Here is a 19,449-nt window from a genome sequence, read left to right as displayed (position 1 = left end):
ATCCTGCAATACTTCCAGTGAGACACAGGTAAGAAGACAAACCTACCTGCTACATCTAATTTAAATCTACTACCTCTCTACTGTCTGTCATTTTCACCCAGTGTATGGTCACTGAGTTTACACTTTCGCTTACGATTTCACAGATGTGGGTCCCACTGTGTGACATCTGCTTTGTTTCCTCAAGGATTAGAGCTGTGTGACATAGGTATGTTGACATTACATTTGAAAGAGCATTTTGGCATTGTAATTGCTAATACAATATTTCAAAATCACAGACAGACTCCAGATTGTTTTGTGCTGTAAGGGTGTTTATTTAAGTGCTCAATATTGGAGGGGGTTGTAAAATGGTGAGGGGTGAAGGTGGAGGAATGTCCATGGAATTCTCCAGCCTATTAGTCTCACAGGTGCATTGTCCAAAGGAGCATTGGAAGTGGAGCTGGGGCAGTTTAAGTATGGACAGGGTGACAAGGTGGGACAGAAGGATGACAATCAGGGTGGTCTCATTTCTTGGCGGGAGTCTTGGCATTGTTTTCTGTCATTGTCCTGGATCTCAGGGACCGCTTGCGGGGTGGTTCTCCCTCTGCAGGGGGTGGGGTGCTGGTGTGGTGGTCCTGTGACGGTGCCTCCTGTCCACTAGCGCCGGCGGAGGTGGTGGGCAGTTCATCGTACAGGCTGGTGTCAGGGGCCCCTTGTAGTGCCACAGTGTCCCTCCTGGTGTTGAGGAGTTCCTTCAGCACCCCTACAATGGGGCCCAGGGTGGAATTGATGGATTTGACTTCCTCCCTGAAGCCCAAATACTGTTCCTCCTGCAGCCGCTGGGTCTCCTGAAACTTGGCCAGTACCGTTGCCATCGTCTCCTGGGAATGGTGGTAGGTTCCCATAATGTTGGAGAGGGCCTCGTGGAGAGTGGGTCCCCTGGGCCTGTCCTCCCCCTGTCGCACAGCAGCCCTCCCAGTTCCCCTGTGTTCCTGGGCCTCTGTCCCCTGAACCGTGTGCCCACTACCACTGCCCCCAGGTCCCTGGTGTTGTTGGGATGGTGGCTTAGCCTGGGTTCCCTGTAGTGGTGGACACACTGCTGCTTGACGTGTCCTGGGGACAGAGGTATGGGCCCGCTGGGTGGGTGCTGTGCTGGTGTTTCCAGAGGGGGGAAGCTCTTTAGTGGCCTGTGGCTGTGTGAGGGGAACCGACTGTCCCGAGGTCCCAGATGGGCCGGGCTGGTCGTCTAGATCCAGTTGGACAAAGCTGCTGTCATCACTGTGGGCCTCTTCTGTGGGTGGAGTGGACATGTCTGGACCCTCCTGTCTGGTGACGTTGGGTAGGGGTCCTGCAGGGATGTAAAAGCATGATTAGTGCATCTGTGTGTGCCATGGTGTGCAATGGGTGGGTGACCGTGTACCCCAGTACTTGCATTCCTGTGTAGGACCTTGTGTGATGATGGTTTAGTAGGGTGTATGGGTATGTGCAGTGGCCATGCTTTGGTGATGGGTGTCCATGTTTGGTGTTACATGCAGGGCTTGATTTGGGATGGGTGGTTTGTGATATTGGGACATGTGTGAGGAGTAGGAGTGATGGGGTGAGGGCAAGGGTGGAGGTATGTGATGCCATGCAGGTAGGGGATGTAATATTAAAGATTTGACTTACCAGAGTCCATTCCTCCAGCTACTCCTGCGAGGCCCTCAGGATGCAGAATAGCCAAGACCTGCTCCTCCCATGTTGTTAGTTGTGGGGGAGGAGGTGGGGGTCCGTCGTCAGTCCTCTGTACCGCGATGTGGTGTCTTGAGACCACGGGACGCACCTTCCCCCATAGGTCGTTCCACCTCTTCCTGATGTCATCCCTATTTCTTGGGTGCTGTCCCACTGCGTTGACCCTGTCCACGATTCTTCGCCATAGCTCCATCTTCCTAGCTATGGAGGTGTGCTGCAACTTTGGTCCAAATAGCTGTGTCTCTACCCGGATGATTTCCTCCTCCATGACCCTGAGCTCCTCTTCAGAGAACCTGGGGTGTCTTTGCCGTGCCATGGGGTGGTGTGGGTGATGTGTGGGGTGGTGTGTGTTGTGATGTGTGGGGTGATATTTAGTGGTGTGTTGTGTGAGGTGCGTGGATGTTGTGTGAGTGATGGTGGTGAGTGCCTGTGGATGCTGGCTTGTAGATGGTGGTGTATCTCTGTGGCCTTCAGTCGCAATTGTTGTCATAAGGGTTTGTGGGTGATGTGGGTGTGTGTTTTATATTGTTTTGGGTGTGTGGGAGTGGTGTGTGTAGTGTATGTGTATCAGGTGTGTGTGTTTTGAATTGTCCAATGTGGTAGTATTTTGTATATGTGTGTGTATTTTGAGCGCAGTGGTGTGTACCACCAATGGAATACCACGGTTGAAAGACCGCCGCGTGGATTTGTGGGTCGTGATAGTGTGGGCGTATTCCTGTTGGCGTGACAGTGGAGGTTTTATTATCGCCAGTTTATCACTGACCTTTGGTGTGGCGGACTCGTGTGGGTGTTTAGATTTTGGCGGATTCCGGCCTTTGGGTCATAATGACCGTGGCAGAATTCCGCGGTCACGGCGGTGTGTTGGTGGTCTTCTGCACGGCGGTATGCGGCTTTTACCGCCAATGTTGTAATGACCCCCAAAATTTATCTACGTCAAAGAAGACCAAAATGACCAAAATCCAACATACACAAGTCAAGATATGAATTTTCAAAGTAAAAAGAGTCTTACTCCATAGAAAACAATGAAAACATTGTTTTTACATAAAGTAACTGGTTTGCATCAAAAATAAAGCAGCACGTGTGAGCGTGTGTAGGGAAATTCAGCAACGCACTGATTCCCTACTCATAAGTGAAGCCGTCTGTCATTTCTTCTCCAGTCAGGTAGGCGATGTGTGGTTTTTCTCCCCCAAAAATGAGCGATGCATCAGTTCCCAGAGAGGACACCTCGGACCCACGCAGGTTCACGATGGCTTCGAAACTCAGCTTCGATGCATAAGAAATCCTGGCCGCCTGGTGATGGAAAACCATGCTGCTTGGGGTTTCCATCGTTTTCAGCATCCGCAAGCGGGTGTTGTATTGTTTCTGTAGTCGCAATGCATGTGATGCGTTGAAATCAGCCGCGAGGTGGGTGGCGCATCATTTTTACAGCCGTGTTGCAAGTGGTGTATAGAAAGTTTCACTGCACAGCTCCCTGGTTGTGGATTTCTGTCCTTGTTCTACCAGTTTCACCTTTCAAGGTCCAAGGGAGGTACTGGCAGAGGAAGTCTTTGATGGCCCTGAGGCTTCAGAACAGGAGGCAAGCTCAGTCCAAGCCCTTGGAGATTATGCACAAGCAGGAATATACCACAAAGTCCAGACTTTGTCCTCTTTCAGGCAGAAGCAGCAATTGCAGACCAATCCAGCAATGCTCAGTCACAGGGGCAGTATTCCTCCTCCAGCTCTTCAGCTCTTCTTCCTGATAGAGATTCCTCTTGGTTCCAGAAGTCATCTAAAAATCTGGGGTTTTGCATCCACTGCTTATACCCCCTTCTGCCTTTGAAGTGGGCAAACTTTAGAAGAAAGTCTCTGTTGTTCACAAGATCCTGCCTTGCCCAGGCCTTGCCCCAGACACATACCAGGGGGTTGGAGACTGCATTGTGTGAGGGCAGGCACAGCCCATTCAGGTGTAAGTGACTACTCCTCCCTCCACTCTAGCCCAGACGGCCCATCAGGATATACAGGCTACACCCCAGCTCCCTTTGTGTCACTGTCTAGAAGGGATTCACAAACAGCCCAACTGTCACTCTGACCCAGACAAGGAATACACAAGAAGACAGAGTCACAGAATGGTTTAAGGAAGAAAATGCCCACTTTCTAAAAGTGGCATTTTCTATTTGACAATTTTAAAAACCAACTTTACCAAAAGATGCATTTTTAAATTGTAAGTTCAGAAACACCAAACTCCAAATTTCCATCTGCGCCCAAAGGGAAACTGCACTTAAAAGATATTTAAAGACATCCCTGTGTTAACCTATGAGAGAGATAGGTCTTGCAACAGTGAAACCCGAATTTGGCAGCATTCCACTTTTAACATACACTGCACCCTGCCCATGGGGCTCCCCAGGGTCTGCGTTAGGGGTGCCTTACATGTACAAAAAGGGAAGGTTTGGGCCTGGCAATTGGGTACACTTGCCAGGTTGAATTGGCAGTTTTAAACTGCATACACAGACACTGCAGTGGCAGGTCTAATCCATGTTTACAGGGCTTCTCATGTGGGTGGCACAATCAGTGCTGCAGGTCCACTAGGAGCATTTGATTTATGGGCCCTGGGCACCTCTAGTGCACTTTACTAGGGACTTACTAGTAAATCAAATGTGCCAATCATGGAAAAGCAAATTACACATACATTTAACTCAGGGAGCACTTGCATTTTGCACTCTAGGACTGGTCAGCAGTGGTAAAGGACCCAAAGTACCAAAAACAGCAAAAACAGAGTCCAGCACAAAGTCAAAATATGGGAAGCAGAGGCAAAAAAGACAGGGGAACCACGCCAAGGATGACAAACCTAACAGTAGGTATGTCATGTATGTTATGACTGTGACTGTACAATGAACTCTAATAGTGAGAATGTGTGGAGTTTAGTGTTTTGGAAACAGGTAGGGAGCTGATATTCTGCAATAATTAGCCAAAGGCCGCTTGATAAGATAGCTTCTGACACATCCCCACCATGGTGATGTTGCATTATTTGTGTCAGTTTTCATGTGCTTTGTTTTCCAGATGCTTGCTGTGTGACTCGTGTCATATGTATGGTTTCAAGCCTGAACTTCTTGTTTTGTTCGTTGTACAGGTACCTTTAACATGACATCTTCATGTGGGTCATTTCAGAGTTGTGACACTGGCAGGTATGTGATACTGTTCTGACATACATGGATTGGTACAGGTAATATAAGTCACAGAGCTTGAGTGTATGAGACCTGTGCCAAGACAGCTTGCACAGTGTTTGGGTTGAAGGTCAGGAGTGCACACTGGACATGTTTTGTGTGCTGTGGTGGGCCACCTGCAACATGTGTGTCAACAGGTGGTCATAAAATATGTAGTCCTAGCTTACGATTACGGTATTTTTCCTTAACATTGACTGAACACTCTTTTTGTATGCCCTGTAAGTAGCTGTTGATGAGTTTCATCACTGTAGGCCACAGTGCCTGTGCCACAATGCTGGCATACATTTGTGTCATACCACCAGATGCAAGAGCAATGGATTATGAATGCCCTGTGAACAGGGAATGTTGTACTGCCATCTGTCTGTATCTTAGATTATGTGATGTTGAATTACTTTTGTTTGTTATGTGATAATGCTCAAGAAGATAACTTAAACCACTTCAAAGTTTGCCTATTCTATAGGACAATGTCTGGCAAATCCCTTTCTTCCGTGGTCTGGAGGTCTGTACCTGTAAATAAGCTCATTCAGTCAGTATGAGTTAATCATTATGATTTCCAATAGTTCCAAAATATTGACAGCCTATGAGCCGAACACTGTAATAAATGTTTTTGTTTGACCAGACACTTATATGTATGTATTTGTGTGAGAGGGTTGTAATCCTGTGCTGGACTCTCTGTACATGCAACATATCCCATCTTGAAAAAGTACCTTGGATCATTGTCGTCTGATTCCCATGGTCTGATTTATCTACATAGCTAAATATGTAATTTAAATCAGCAGTCAATGAGTCAGTGAAAGGTAATTTTATTGTGAAGCTACAAATAACAGAAAATATATGTGACATTACTCAACAAAAATGTAAATGTGAAGGGGTCAGTCATGGTTAATGAAATCATTGGAGCTAATGCCACACAATTGGGAGTCCAAAATCAAATCTCACAAAACAGTAATTAAATAAAACAGAGGAAACAGTTTAAAAATCCAAAACCAATTTATAAAAATAGGAAATATTTTTAGCTTTAAAATGACAGCAAAATGAATATAATCTGATAAAGGTAACCGGAGATAGGATTTTTTTAAGAATTAATGCTTTTGAGCACTTAGAAACTAATGGCGCCAATTTGGTCACCTCGACCAAGGCAGAGTCAAAGTTTAAGATCGACCGCGATGGAGCCCTGCTCGGCTACAACTCTCGGGAGGTCTCGGTCAAACGTTTACCTCTGGCCTCAGTGAGAGAAACCAATCACTGGAAAGAAGTCCGATACAATCCGCAATGGGCATGCCCATAAGCAGGTCCCCGGGAATGTAGTGAGCCGGGCCGCCGCCCATTAAGAGGCACCTTCTTCATTGTCCTGAGGAGGCCGGATTCTTTAAGGCCAAAACGCGTTGACAGTTATTTCAAAGGAGTGACCGTTGGAATTCCTGAATTGTTGGACTTATAACTTGCGGATTGTATCGGACTTCTTTCCAGTGATTGGTTTCTCTCACTGAGGCCAGATACCTTCTTTGGACTACAGTCACTACCTTTCATTGTGACTGCTTGCCACTGGATGGTCAAAGCAGCCTATGCTTTATGTATTACGGTGCCCGAATGATACTTTTGGGTGTGGTTTTTCATGTATAGGATTTGTATATATTTAGATTTTATTCGTAATTTAGTCTTTTTAGGTGCACTGGTAATTTGTTGACACTATGATTTAATTACTTTGATTATATTAAAAGAAATTACTTTTCAGTGAAAAATTGAGGTTTTCACTTGGATAGTTGGGTATTCATTCTTTCCTTCTGGATATCTTTTTTGTTGTACTGCTCTTGTCCCTGTTCCAGTGGGGTCATAGGGACATCCCCTCCTTTTGTCTGTTATTGCCTTGATAGTCATGCATGCTTGAAGCAGGGCCTGAAGTACTTCCTTCAGGTGGACCACGTGGTCCTCACAGGTTGAACTGAATACAGCTTTATCGTCCAGATAAGCTGCACTGAAAGATTGCACAGGACTCTATTTACCAACCGTTGGAAGGTGGCAGGAGCATTTTTCACCTTGAAACTGAAAGTGGCCCGCTGGTGTGGAAAATGGTGACCCCTCCTTAGCTCCTGGGTTTAAGGCAATCTGCCAGTATCCTGAGGTAAGATCAAATGTGCTCAGGAATTTGGAAGCCCCCAACCTATCAATGAGCTCATCAGTTCTAGGTATGGGGTGAGCATCAGTATTAGTGACTGCATTTAGACCTCTGTAGTCTACACAGAATCTTAATTCCTTCTTCCCACCTTGGGGATTGGGTTTGGGTACCAGTACTACTGTACTGACCCAAGGACTATCAGAGGGCCCGATTATCTTGAGCTCCAACATCTTAGCCACTTCAGCTTTGATGTTGGCCTTGACCTGGTCAGACAGCCTGTAAAGCTTGTTTTTGACAGGTAAGCTGTCACCAGTGTCCATATAATGGACACGCCAATTGGTGAGTCAAGGGGTCAAGAAAAACAGACTAGCAAATGGCTCCAAAACTTGTTTGCAGTCTCTCTGCTGTTGGGCTGTCAACTTGGGAGAGAGTACCACTCCCTCCACTGACCCATCTTGTGCATTTGTGGAAAGGAGGTCTAGGAGAGGTTCAATCTCCTTCTCCTTCCCTTCATCTGTGACCATCAGCATGGTCATGTCTGCCCTGTCCTGGTGGGGTTTCAATCTGTTGACATGCAGGATCCTATGAGGATTCCTGGGGGTGCCAAAGTCCACCGGGTAGGTGCCCTCACCCTTTTTCCTCAAAATTGGATAGGGCCCAGTCCATTTGGCCTGAAGTGACCTAGGAGCCATAGGCTCCAAAAGCTACACAAGGTGACCTGGGTGATACTCAGGCATGGTAGCCTTATGGTCATGCCAGAGCTTCATGAGCTCTTGGCTTGCTTCCAGGTTGCTGCTTGCCTTCTTCATGTACTCAGCCATGCGTGACCACAGGCCCAGCACATAATTCAGCACATTCTCCTTGGCTTCATTGACAGACTTCTCCCAAGATGCTCTTACCAAGCATAATGGGCCTCTTACAGGGTTCCAAAAATAGTAACTCAAAGGGGCTGAATCCAACCCCTTTCTGTGGCACCTCTCTGGAGGCATACAGCAGGCATGGGAGGAGAACATCCTATCTCCTCCTAAGTTTGTCAGACAAACCCATTATCCTGCCCTTCAGGGCCTTATTAAATCTTTCCACCAAACCCCTGGTCTGTGGATGATAGGGGGTGGTGAACATTTAAGTAATACCACACTCATCCCATATTGCTTTCAGTTAGGCAGACATAAAATTTGTGCCCCTATCTGAGACCACCTCCTTTGGGAATCCCATTCTGGTGAACACACCAAGTAGGGCCCTAGCCACTTTGGGGGCAGTGACTGTTCTGAGGGGTATTGCCTCAGGGTACCTGGTTGCATGGTCCTCAACCACCAAAATGTACCCGTTGCCTGAGGCAGTTGGTGGGTCTAGGGGACCAACAATGTCAATCCCCACCCTCTCATACGGAGTCCCAACCACTGGCAGTAGTATCAAGGGAGCCTTTGGCTTGCCCCCAGCCTTGCCACTGGCCTGGCAGGTGAAACAGGAGCTGCAAAGCTCACTGACTTTTTCTGACATTTGGGACCAATAAAGATGGTTGACCAGCCTGTTCCAGGTCTTGATCTGCCTCAAAGGTCCAGCTAAGTGAATATCATGACTTCAAGTCAGGAGGAATTCTCTATACTTCTGAGGGACCACCACTCTCCTGGTTGCCCCTGGTTTGGGGTCCCTTCCCTCGGTGTAGGGAACTCCATCCTCCCAATAAATCTTGTGGGTTCTACTGGTATCCCCTTGCAGCAGTCTGCCTTAGGCCCTCAAGAGTGGGACACTCTCTTTGTCCCTGGCACAATTCTTCTCTGATGGGCCCACCTGGCCTTTGCAGTTCTGCCAAGTCAGGCAGAGCTTGTAGGGAAAGGGGCCCTCCCTCAGAGGTCAGAATCTCAGGTTTGGATTCCTCCTGACTCTCTGTACTTGTGGGGGCTGGCAATGCAAGACCAAGTGCCCTTTCTTTTTTTCTTGGAGGCTTGGCCCATTGTTCCAGGGTCCAAGTGACTAGCACTTCCCTGTTTTGCTGCCTGTGACCTGGTCACAGCACACACCCATTCAGGGAGATCTAGCATTTGTGTATGGGCCCTTCTTTCCACCTCTGACCATTCAGATGATTCCAGATCATTTCTCAGCGGACACCCTACTGGGAGGCAAGGAGCTACAGCTACTTACCTAGGGCCAGTCATACCTCCCCATTCCAAGCTCACCATGGCCATAGGATGAAGTTTGGTTCTGCTATATGCATATGTTACTTGGTGGAAGACACCAGGTAAGACCTGTTCTGGATCAACCAGCTTCTCTGTGACAATTGTCACACTGGCTCCTGTATCTCCCAGAGTTCCCACCTCAGTTCCATTGACTTTAGGCCTCTGCCTAGTCTTCTCCATGCTGGGAGGTAAGGTGGCCATAGTTGCTATGTCCACCCCGCCCATGGACACTAGGGTGACCTCTGTGTACCCTGATCCCAGGCCTGGGTAAACATTCGCCCCCACCCCTAAACTAGCATTCCCATGGGGCTGCCCACCAGTGCGGGGCTTCTTGTAGCAGATAGCCTCTCCTCTTTTATGTCCAGATTGATGACAGTCGAACCACTTGCCGGCCTCAGCAAGCTCCTAAAACTTTCCTGCCTTGACAGGATCATAATACTTCCCCTGGTGCCCCTTCCCCTTGGAAGCGGCATGGCTTGGGGCTCCCCCACCCTGAGAAGTTTTTTGGGACTCTTTGGACTTTTTATCATTTTTTCCTTGGTTCTTCCCCTGAGAAGGACCATGTTCTCCCTTTTTCTGATCACCCCCCTGGGGTTTCTGGTAACCCTAGTTCTTAACCAGTCATCTGCTGCCTCCCCCAGCTCTCTGGGGTTGGTCAACTTAGAGTCAACTAGATACTGACGGAGCTTCCCTTGGGCCCAATTAGTTAGAAGGTGTTCCCTCATAATCAAACTGTAAAGCCCCTCAAAGGTATATTACCTTGTTGCACTGTCTCCAGCCCTCTAGTGCCTTAACTGAGATGCCTACAAAATCACCCCAGGACTCGGTGCTTGTCTTGTGGGTGTCCCTAAGCTTGAGCCTATACTGCTCTGGGGTCAGACAAAACCTTTGAGTTAAGCACCTCTGCATGCTCGGTTATGAATCTGCCTCCTCCCCACTTAAGGTCATAAGCCTATCCCTACCAGACTTGGGGACTAACCCCCAAAGAAGTGAACCCCAGTACTGAGGCTTAACTCTCCTCATCTGGAGGGCCCTCTCAAAGTCTCCCAGCCACTTGTCTAAGTCACCCCCCCCTACATTGGCAGGAACCACCCCGTTGGGTAATCTGAGGCAAACCCCCCATCCATAGACATTTCAGCTTCTATGTCGCTGCCACCATCTTTTTTCTCTTCCCTTGCTCACTTTTTATTTTCTAGGGACAGCTTCTCTGCCTCCAAAGCTATATATGCTAGCTGGGCCTCCAGCTCTCTTTCCCTAAGGGACAGGTTCTCACCTTCTGAAGGGACCCCCTTCTCCCAACTAGCTTTGGGTATGGTCCTTGTGACTGTGTGCATTGAGGACCGGTCTTCCTCATCTTCACCGAGGCTCAGATGCCCACTCTCCCCTGCGTGGTTGGAGCTAGCATCCTCCCCTACTTCTTCCTCCTCTGGGCCTACTTCTTGGGCCTCAGCCCATGCTGTCAGGGATTTAATCATAACTTGCTTCCTGTGGTTAGTGGCTGCAGGCAACCCCTTCTCAGTACACAGCCCCTAAGCTGGGCTACTGTCAGTGTGGGTAGGCTACCCAGATCCAGTTCCATTGTTCCCTAGTTTTTTGCAAAAATTGGAGACAAGAATTTAGAAAAATCACAAAAATGCAATAATTTAACCCCTTCGCTGCCAGGCCTTTTCCCCCTCCTGTGCCAGGCCTTTTTTTTGGCTATTTAGGGAAGTTCGTGCTTAGGCCCTCATAACTTTTTGTCCACATAAGCAAGCCAAGCCAAATTTGCGTCCTTTTTTTCCAACATCCTAGGGATTCTAGAGGTACCCAGACTTTGTGGGTTCCCCTGAAGGAGGCCAATAACTTAGCCAAAATACAGTGAAACTTTCTTTTTTTTAAAAACAAATGGGAAACAGTGGCTGCAGAAGAAGGCTTGTGTTTTTTTCCCTGAAAATGGCATCAACAAAGGGTTTGCGGTGCTAAAATCACCAGCTTCCCAGCTTTCAGGAACAGGCAGACTTAAATCAGAAAACCCAATTTTTCAACACAAATTTGGCATTTTACTGGGACATACCCCATTTTTATAATTTTTTGTGCTTTCAGCCTCCTTCCAGTCAGTGACAGAAATGGGTGTGAAACCAATACTGGATCCCAGAAACCTAAACATTTCTGAAAAGTAGACAAAATTCTGAATTTAGCAACGGGTCATTTGTGTAGATACAACAAGGGTTTCCTACAGAAAATAACAACTGAAAAAGAAAAATATTGAAATTGAGGTGAAAAAAACATCAATTTTTCTCTACGTTTTACTCTGTAACTTTTTCCTGCAATGTCAGATTTTCGAAAGCAATATACCGTTATGTCTGCTGGACTCCTCTGGTTGCGGGGATATATAGGGCTTGTAGGTTCATCAAGAACCCTAGGTACCCAGAGCCAATAAATAAGCTGCACCCTGCAGTGCGTTTTCATTCTATACCGGGTATACAGCAATTCATTTGCTGAAATATAAAGAGTAAGAAATAGCTATCAAGAAAACCTTTGTATTTTCAAAATGGGCACAAGATAAGGTGTTGAGGAGCAGTGGTTATTTGCACATCTCTGAATTCCGGGGTGATCATACTAGCATGTGAATTACAGGGCATTTCTCAAATAGATGTCTTTTATACACACTCTCTTATATTTGGAAGGAAAAAATGTAGAGAAAGACAAGAGGCAATAACACTTGTTTTGCTAATCTATGTTCCCCCAAGTCTACCGATAAAAATGATATCTCACTTGTGTTGGTAGGCCTAGCGCCCGCGACAGGAAACGCCCCAAAACGCAACGTGGACACATCACATTTTTTGAAAGAAAACAGAGGTGTTTTTTGCAAAGTGCCTACCTGTAGATTTTGGCCTCTAGCTCAGCCGGCACCTAGGGGAACCTACCAAACCTGTGCATTTTTGAAAACTAGAGACCTAGGGGAATCCACGATGGGGTGACTTGTGGGGCTCTGACCAGGTTCTGTTACCCAGAATCCTTTGCAAACCTCAAAATGTGGCAAAAAAACACATTTTCCTCAAATTTTGGTGACAGAAAGTTCTGGAATCAGAGAGGAGCCACAAATTTCCTTCCACCCAGAGTTCCCCCAAGTCTCCCGATAAAAATGATACCTCACTTGTGTGGGTAGGCCTAGCGCCCGCGACAGGAAATGCCCCAAAACGCAACGTGGACACATCACATTTTTGGAAAGAAAACAGTGGTGTTTTTTGCAAAGTGCCTACCTGTAGATTTTGGCCTCTAGCTCAGCCGGCACCTAGGGAAACCTGCCAAACCTGTGCATTTCTGAAAACTAGAGACCTAGGGGAATCCAGGATGGGGTGACTTGTGGGGCTCTGACCAGGTTCTGTTACCCAGAATCCTTTGCAAACCTCAAAATGTGGCTAAAAAACCATGTTTTCCTCACATTTTGGTGACAGAAAGTTCTGAAATCAGAGAGGAGCCACAATTTTCCTTCCACCCAGCGTTCCCCCAAGTCTCCCGATAAGAATGATACCTCACTTGTATGGGTAGGTCTAGCGCCCGCGACAGGAAATGCCCCAAAACGCAACGTGGACACATCAAATTTTTTGAATGAAAACAGAGGTGTTTTTCACAAAGTGCCTACCTGTAGATTTTGGCCTCTAGCTCAGCCGGCACCTAGGGAAACCCACCAAACCTGCGCATTTTTGAAAACTAGAGACCTAGGGGAATCCAAGATGGGGTGACTTGTGGGACTCTGACCAGGTTCTGTTACCCAGAATCCTTTGCAGACCTCAAAATTTGGCTAAAAAAATACATTTTCCTCACATTTTGGTGACAGAAAGTTCTGGAATCAGAGAGGAGCCACAAATTTCCTTCCACCCAGTGTTCCCCCAAGTCTCCCGATAAAAATGATACCTCACTTGTGTGGGTAGGCCTAGCGCCTGCGACAGGAAATGCCCCAAAACGCAACGTGGACACATCACATTTTTTGAAAGAAAACAGAGGTGTTTTTTGCAAAGTGCCTACCTGTAGATTTTGGCCTCTAGCTCAGCCGGCACCTAGGGAAACCTGCCAAACCTGTGCATTTCTGAAAACTAGAGACCTAGGGGAATCCAAGATGGGGTGACTTGTGGGGCTCTGACCAGGATCTGTTACCCAGAATCCTTTGCAAACCTCAAAATGTGGCTAAAAAAACATGTTTTCCACTCATTTCGGTGACAGAAAGTTGTGGAATCAGAAAGGAGCCACAAATTTCCTTCCACCCAGTGTTCCCCCAAGTCTCTCGATAAAAATGGTACCTCAGTTGTGTGGGTAGGTCTAGCGCCCACGAAAGGAAATGGCCCAAAACACAACGTGGACACATCACATTTTTTCATAGAAAACAGTGTATACCTGTGGATTTTGGCCTCTAGCTCAGCTGGCACCTGGGGAAACCTAGCAAACCAGCGCATTTTTTAAAACTAGAAACCCAGGGGAATCCAAGATGGGGTGACCTGTGGGGCTCTGACCAGGTTCTGTTACCCAGAATCCTTTGCAAACATCAAAATGTGGCCAAAAAAACACTTTTTGCTCTCATTTCGGTGGCAGAAAGTTCTGGAATCTGAGAGGAGCCACAAATTTCCTTCCACCCAGCGTTCCCCCAAGTCTCCCGATAAAAATGATACCTCACTTGTGTGGGTAGGCCTAGCGCCCGCGACAGGAAACGCCCCAAAACGCAACGTGGACACATCACATTTTTTCATAGAAAACAGAGGTGTTTTTTGCAAAGTGCCTACCTGTAGATTTTGGTCTCTAGCTCAGCCGGCACCTAGGGGAACCTACCAAACCTGTGCATTTTTGAAAACTAGAGACCTAGGGGAATCCACGATGGGGTGACTTGTGGGGCTCTGACCAGGTTCTGTTACCCAGAATCCATTGCAAACCTCAAAATGTGGCAAAAAAACACATTTTCCTCAAATTTTGGTGACAGAAAGTTCTGGAATCAGAGAGGAGCCACAATTTTCCTTCCACCCAGCGTTCCCCCAAGTCTCCCGATAAGAATGATACCTCACTTGTGTGGGTAGGCCTAGCGCTCACGAAAGGAAATGGCCCAAAACACAACGTGGACACATCACATTTTTTCATAGAAAACAGTGTCTACCTGTGGATTTTGGCCTCTAGCTCAGCTGGCACCTGGGGAAACCTAGCAAACCAGCGCATTTTTTAAAACTAGAAACCCAGGGGAATCCAAGATGGGGTGACCTGTGGGGCTCTGACCAGGTTCTGTTACCCAGAATCCTTTGCAAACATCAAAATGTGGCCAAAAAAACACTTTTTCCTCTCATTTCGGTGGCAGAAAGTTCTGGAATCTGAGAGGAGCCACAAATTTCCTTCCACCCAGCGTTTTCCTAAGTCTCTCGATAAAAATTGTACCTCAATTGTGTGGGTAGGCCTAGCTCTCACAAAAGGAAATTGCCCAAAACGCAACGTGGACACATTCACATTTTTTCACAGAAAATAGAGGTGTTTTTTGCAAAGTGCCTACCTGTGGATTTTGGGCTCTAGCTCAGCCGGCCCCAGGGGGGGCAGAATTGGCCTAAAATAAATTTGACCCCCCAAACCCCTGCGGGAGCGACCCTTGCCTACGGGATCGCTCCCCGTGTGACATTGGCGCCAAAGAAAAAATCCCCAGTGCCAAGTGGTTTCTGCCCCCTTGGGGGCAGATTGACCTAAAATCCGCCAATCTGCCCCCAAGGGGGGCAGAAATGGTCTAAATACACTTTGCCCCCCAGGGGAGCGACCCTTGCCTAATGGGTCGCTCCCCATCTCTAAAAAAAAAAAAAACACAAAAAGAAAATATGCCCTGGCGCCTACCTGTGGATTTTGAGCTCTAGCTCAGCCGGCCCCGGGGGGGCAGAAATGGCCTAAAATAAATTTGACCCCCAACCCCCCCCCCCCCCCACCGGAGCGACCCTTGCCTACGGGATCGCTCCCGCGTGACATTGGCACCAAAAAAAAAATCCCCGGTGCCTAGTAGTTTCTGCCCCCTTGGGGGCAGATTGACCTAAAATCGGCCAATCTGCCCCCAAGGGGGGCAGAAATGGTCTAAATACAATTTGCCCCCCAGGGGAGCGACCCTTGCCTAATGGGTCGCTCCCCATCTCTAAAAAAACAAACAAACAAAAAAAAAAACACCTCATTATTTTTTGCCCTGGTGCCTAGAGGTTTCTGCCCCCCCGGGGGCAGATCGGCCTAATAACAATAGGCTGATCTGCCCCCAGGGGGGCAGAAATGGCCGAAAATAAATTTGCCCCCGCCAACCCCCGCCCTGGTAGCGACCATTGTCTACGGGGTCGCTCTTCCGTGCGTGACATTGGCGGCAAAAAAAAAAATCCCCGGTGCCTAGTAGTTTCTGCCCCCCTTGGGGGCAAATTGGCGTAGCAAAAATCGGCCGAACTGCCCCCAAAGGGGACAGAAATGGCCTAAATACAATTTTCCCCTCCAGGGGAGCGACCCTTTTCCAAGGGGTCGCTCCCCATCTGTAAAACAAAAAAAACAAAACATCCCTGGTGCCTAGTGGTTTCTGCCCCCCTTGTGGGCAGATCAGCCTCATCAAAATAGGCTGATCTACCCCCAAGGGGGGCAGAAATGGTCAAAATATAATTTGCCCCCCAGGTTAGTGACCCTTGCCTAATGGGTTGCTCCCCATCTCTAAAAAAACAAACAAACAAACAAAAAAACACCACATTATTTTTTGCCCTGGTGCCTAGAGGTTTCTGCCCCCACAGGGGCAGATCGGCCTAATAACAATAGGCTGATCTGCCCCCAGGGGGGCAGAAATGGCCAAAAATAAATTTGCCCCCCCAACCCCCGCCCAGTAGCGACCATTGTCTACGGGGTCGCTCTCCCGTGCGTGACAGTGGCGTAAAAAAAAAAATCCCCGGTGCCTAGTAGTTTCTGCCCCCCTTGGGGGCAGATTGGCGTAGCAAAAATCGGCCGATCTGCCCCCAAAGGGGGTAGAAATGGCCTAAATACAATTTTCCCCTCCAGGGGAGCGACCCTTTTCCAAGGGGTCGCTCCCCATCTGTAAAACAAAAAAAACAAAACATCCCCGGTGCCTAGTGGTTTCTGCCCCCCTTGTGGGCAGATCGGCCTCATCAAAATAGGCTGATCTACCCCCAAGGGGGGCAGAAATGGTCTAAATATAATTTGCCCCCCAGGGGAGTGACCCTTGCCTAATGGGTTGCTCCCCATCTCTAAAAAAACAAACAAACAAAAAAAAAACCACCACATTATTTTTTGCCCTGGTGCCTAGAGGTTTCTGCCCCCACAGGGGCAGATCGGCCTAATAACAATAGGCTGATCTGCCCCCAGGGGGGCAGAAATGGCCAAAAATAAATTTGCCCCCCAACCCCCGCCCAGTAGCGACCATTGTCTACGGGGTCGCTCTCCCGTGCGTGACAGTGGCGTAAAAAAAAAAATCCCCGGTGCCTAGTAGTTTCTGCCCCCCTTGGGGACAGATTGGCGTAGCAAAAATCGGCCGATCTGCCCCCAAAGGGGGTAGAAATGGCCTAAATACAATTTTCCCCTCCAGGGGAGCGACCCTTTTCCAAGGGGTCGCTCCCCATCTGTAAAAAAAAAAAAAAAAAACATCCTCGGTGCCTAGTGGTTTCTGCCCCCCTTGTGGGCAGATCGGCCTCATCAAAATAGGCTGATCTACCCCCAAGGGGGGCAGAAATGGTCTAAATATAATTTGCCCCCCAGGGGAGTGACCCTTGCCTAATGGGTTGCTCCCCATCTCTAAAAAAACAAACAAACAAAAAAAAAAACACCACATTATTTTTTGCCCTGGTGCCTAGAGGTTTCTGCCCCCACAGGGGCAGATCGGCCTAATAACAATAGGCTGATCTGCCCCCAGGGGGCAGAAATGGCCAAAAATAAATTTGCCCCCCCAACCCCCGCCCGGTAGCGACCATTGTCTACGGGGTCGCTCTCCCGTGCGTGACAGTGGCATAAAAAAAAAAATCCCCGGTGCCTAGTAGTTTCTGCCCCCCTTGGGGGCAGATTGGCGTAGCAAAAATCGGCCGATCTGCCCCCAAAGGGGGCAGAAATGGCCTAAATACAATTTTCCCCTCCAGGGGAGCGACCCTTTTCCAAGGGGTCGCTCCCCATCTGTAAAACAAAAAAAACAAAACATCCCCGGTGCCTAGTGGTTTCTGCCCCCCTTGGGGGCAGATCGGCCTCATCAAAATAGGCTGATCTACCCCCAAGGGGGGCAGAAATGGTCTAAATATAATTTGCCCCCCTGGGGAGCGACCCTTGCCTAATGGGTTGCTCCCCATCTCTACAAAAACAAAAAAAAACAAAAAAAAACATCACATTTTTTTTTGCCCTGGTGCCTAGAGGTTTCTGCCCCCCTGGGGGCAGATCGGCCTAATAACAATAGGCTGATCTGCCCCCAGGGGGGCAGAAATGGCCTAAAATAAATTTGCCCCCACAACCCTCGCCCCGGGAGCGACCCTTGTCTACAGGGTCGCTCCCCCTGCGTGACATTGGCGCCCCAAAAAAAAATCCCCGGTGCCTAGTGGTTTCTGCCCCCCCTTGGGGGCAGATTGGCATAGCAAAAATCGGCCGATCTGCCCCCAAAGGGGGCAGATCGGCCTCATCAAAATAGTCTGATCTACCCCCCAGGGGGGCAGAAATGGCCTAAAATAATTCCCCCCCCCCCAGGAGAGCGACCCTTGCCTAAGGGGTCGCTCCCCTTGCGTGAAATTCACGAAAACAAAAAAAACTCCCTGGTGTCTAGTGGTTTCTGCCCCCCTTGGGGGCAGATTGGCCTCATCAAAATAGGCCAATCTGCCCCAAGGGGGGCAGAAATGGCCTAAATATAATTTGCCCCCTAGGGGAGCGATCCTTGCCTAAGGGGTCGCTCCCCACCTAAAAAAAAAAAAAAAAAAAAAAAAGATCCCTGGTGCCTAGAGGTTTCTGCTCCCCCTGGGGGCAGAAAAGGCCTTCCTAAAAAATGCCCCCCATTGGGAGCGACCCTTGCCCAAGGGGTCGCTCCCTTAGGCCAGTTTAAAAAAAAAAAAAAATCCCTGGTGTCTAGTGGGCGTTTCAAAAGCCAGATTGCAAGCAATCGGCTTTTGAAACGCTTGGAGAGACTTCAAAGGGAAGGAAATACATTTCCTTCCCTTTGAAGCCTCTCCGGGCCTCCCCCAGGTGATCGAAAGAGAGATGCTGAGCATTTCTCGATGGGGGAGGCCCTGTGACAAATCAGCGCGCGCTTGCGCGCTGATGTCACAGGGATGGGGTCGGGAGTGGAAGGGGAAGGGCTTCCCCTTCCATCCCCGCCTTTGCACATGGGTGGAGCGCTAGCGCTCCCTCCAGTTCCCGTGCCTTGGACGAGGTGACCTCGTCCAAGGCACACGGGAACTGCTGCCTTGGACGAGGTCACCTCATCCAAGGCATGCGAGTGGTTAAATTAATCCAAATTAAAAGTTTTAAAACAATTTGGCCCATATTTATACTTTTTTGGCGCCGCATTTGTGACGCTTTTTGACACAAAAACGGCGCAAACTTACAAAATACAATTCTATTTTGCAAGTTTGCGCCGTTTTTGCGTCAAAAAATGATGCACATGTGGAGCTAAAAAAGTATAAATACGGGCCTTTGTGCGCTAGGACAATTAAAAGGATTTTTATTTGTTTTACTTAAAACAGTAACTTGACACTGAACACAAGTACAGGATCCCACTACTATGCACCAAAAAAGTCGGAAAATGGGCTACTGGTAATGGCAGATGAGTACCTACACTTAGCAATAGGCTACTAACCTCCAATTAGGTCCAGTTAGGTCTCAATAAATTAAACCTAGCTCAACCATTGGTAGCGTGGCAACAAGCGACAATGGTTAACTTAGGAGACAACGCGTAAAGCATTCAAATATCACAAAACAGTAATTAAATAAAACACAGGAAACAGTTTAAAAATCCAAAACCAATTTATAAATATAGGAAATGTTTTTAGCTTTAAAATGACCTAAAACAAATAAAATCGGATAAAGGGAACCAGAGATATGTATTTTTAAAGAATTAATGTTTTTTAGTGCTTAGAAAAGAATAGCGCCAATCTGGCCATCTGGTCGCACCTCAACTGGGGCAAAGTCAAAGTTTAAGGCCAATTGCGATGGAGCCCTGCTCGGCTACAGCCCACGGGAGTCCTCGGTCAAAAGTTTACCTTTGGACTTAGTCGTTTTCTTGAAGATTTTCTTCAGCGGGAGCAAGTCGCCAGTC

Source organism: Pleurodeles waltl, chromosome 11, assembly GCF_031143425.1.
Source record: "Pleurodeles waltl isolate 20211129_DDA chromosome 11, aPleWal1.hap1.20221129, whole genome shotgun sequence".
In the NCBI taxonomy this organism is placed as follows: domain Eukaryota; kingdom Metazoa; phylum Chordata; class Amphibia; order Caudata; family Salamandridae; genus Pleurodeles; species Pleurodeles waltl.
Note: the sequence above shows the minus strand (reverse complement) of the source record.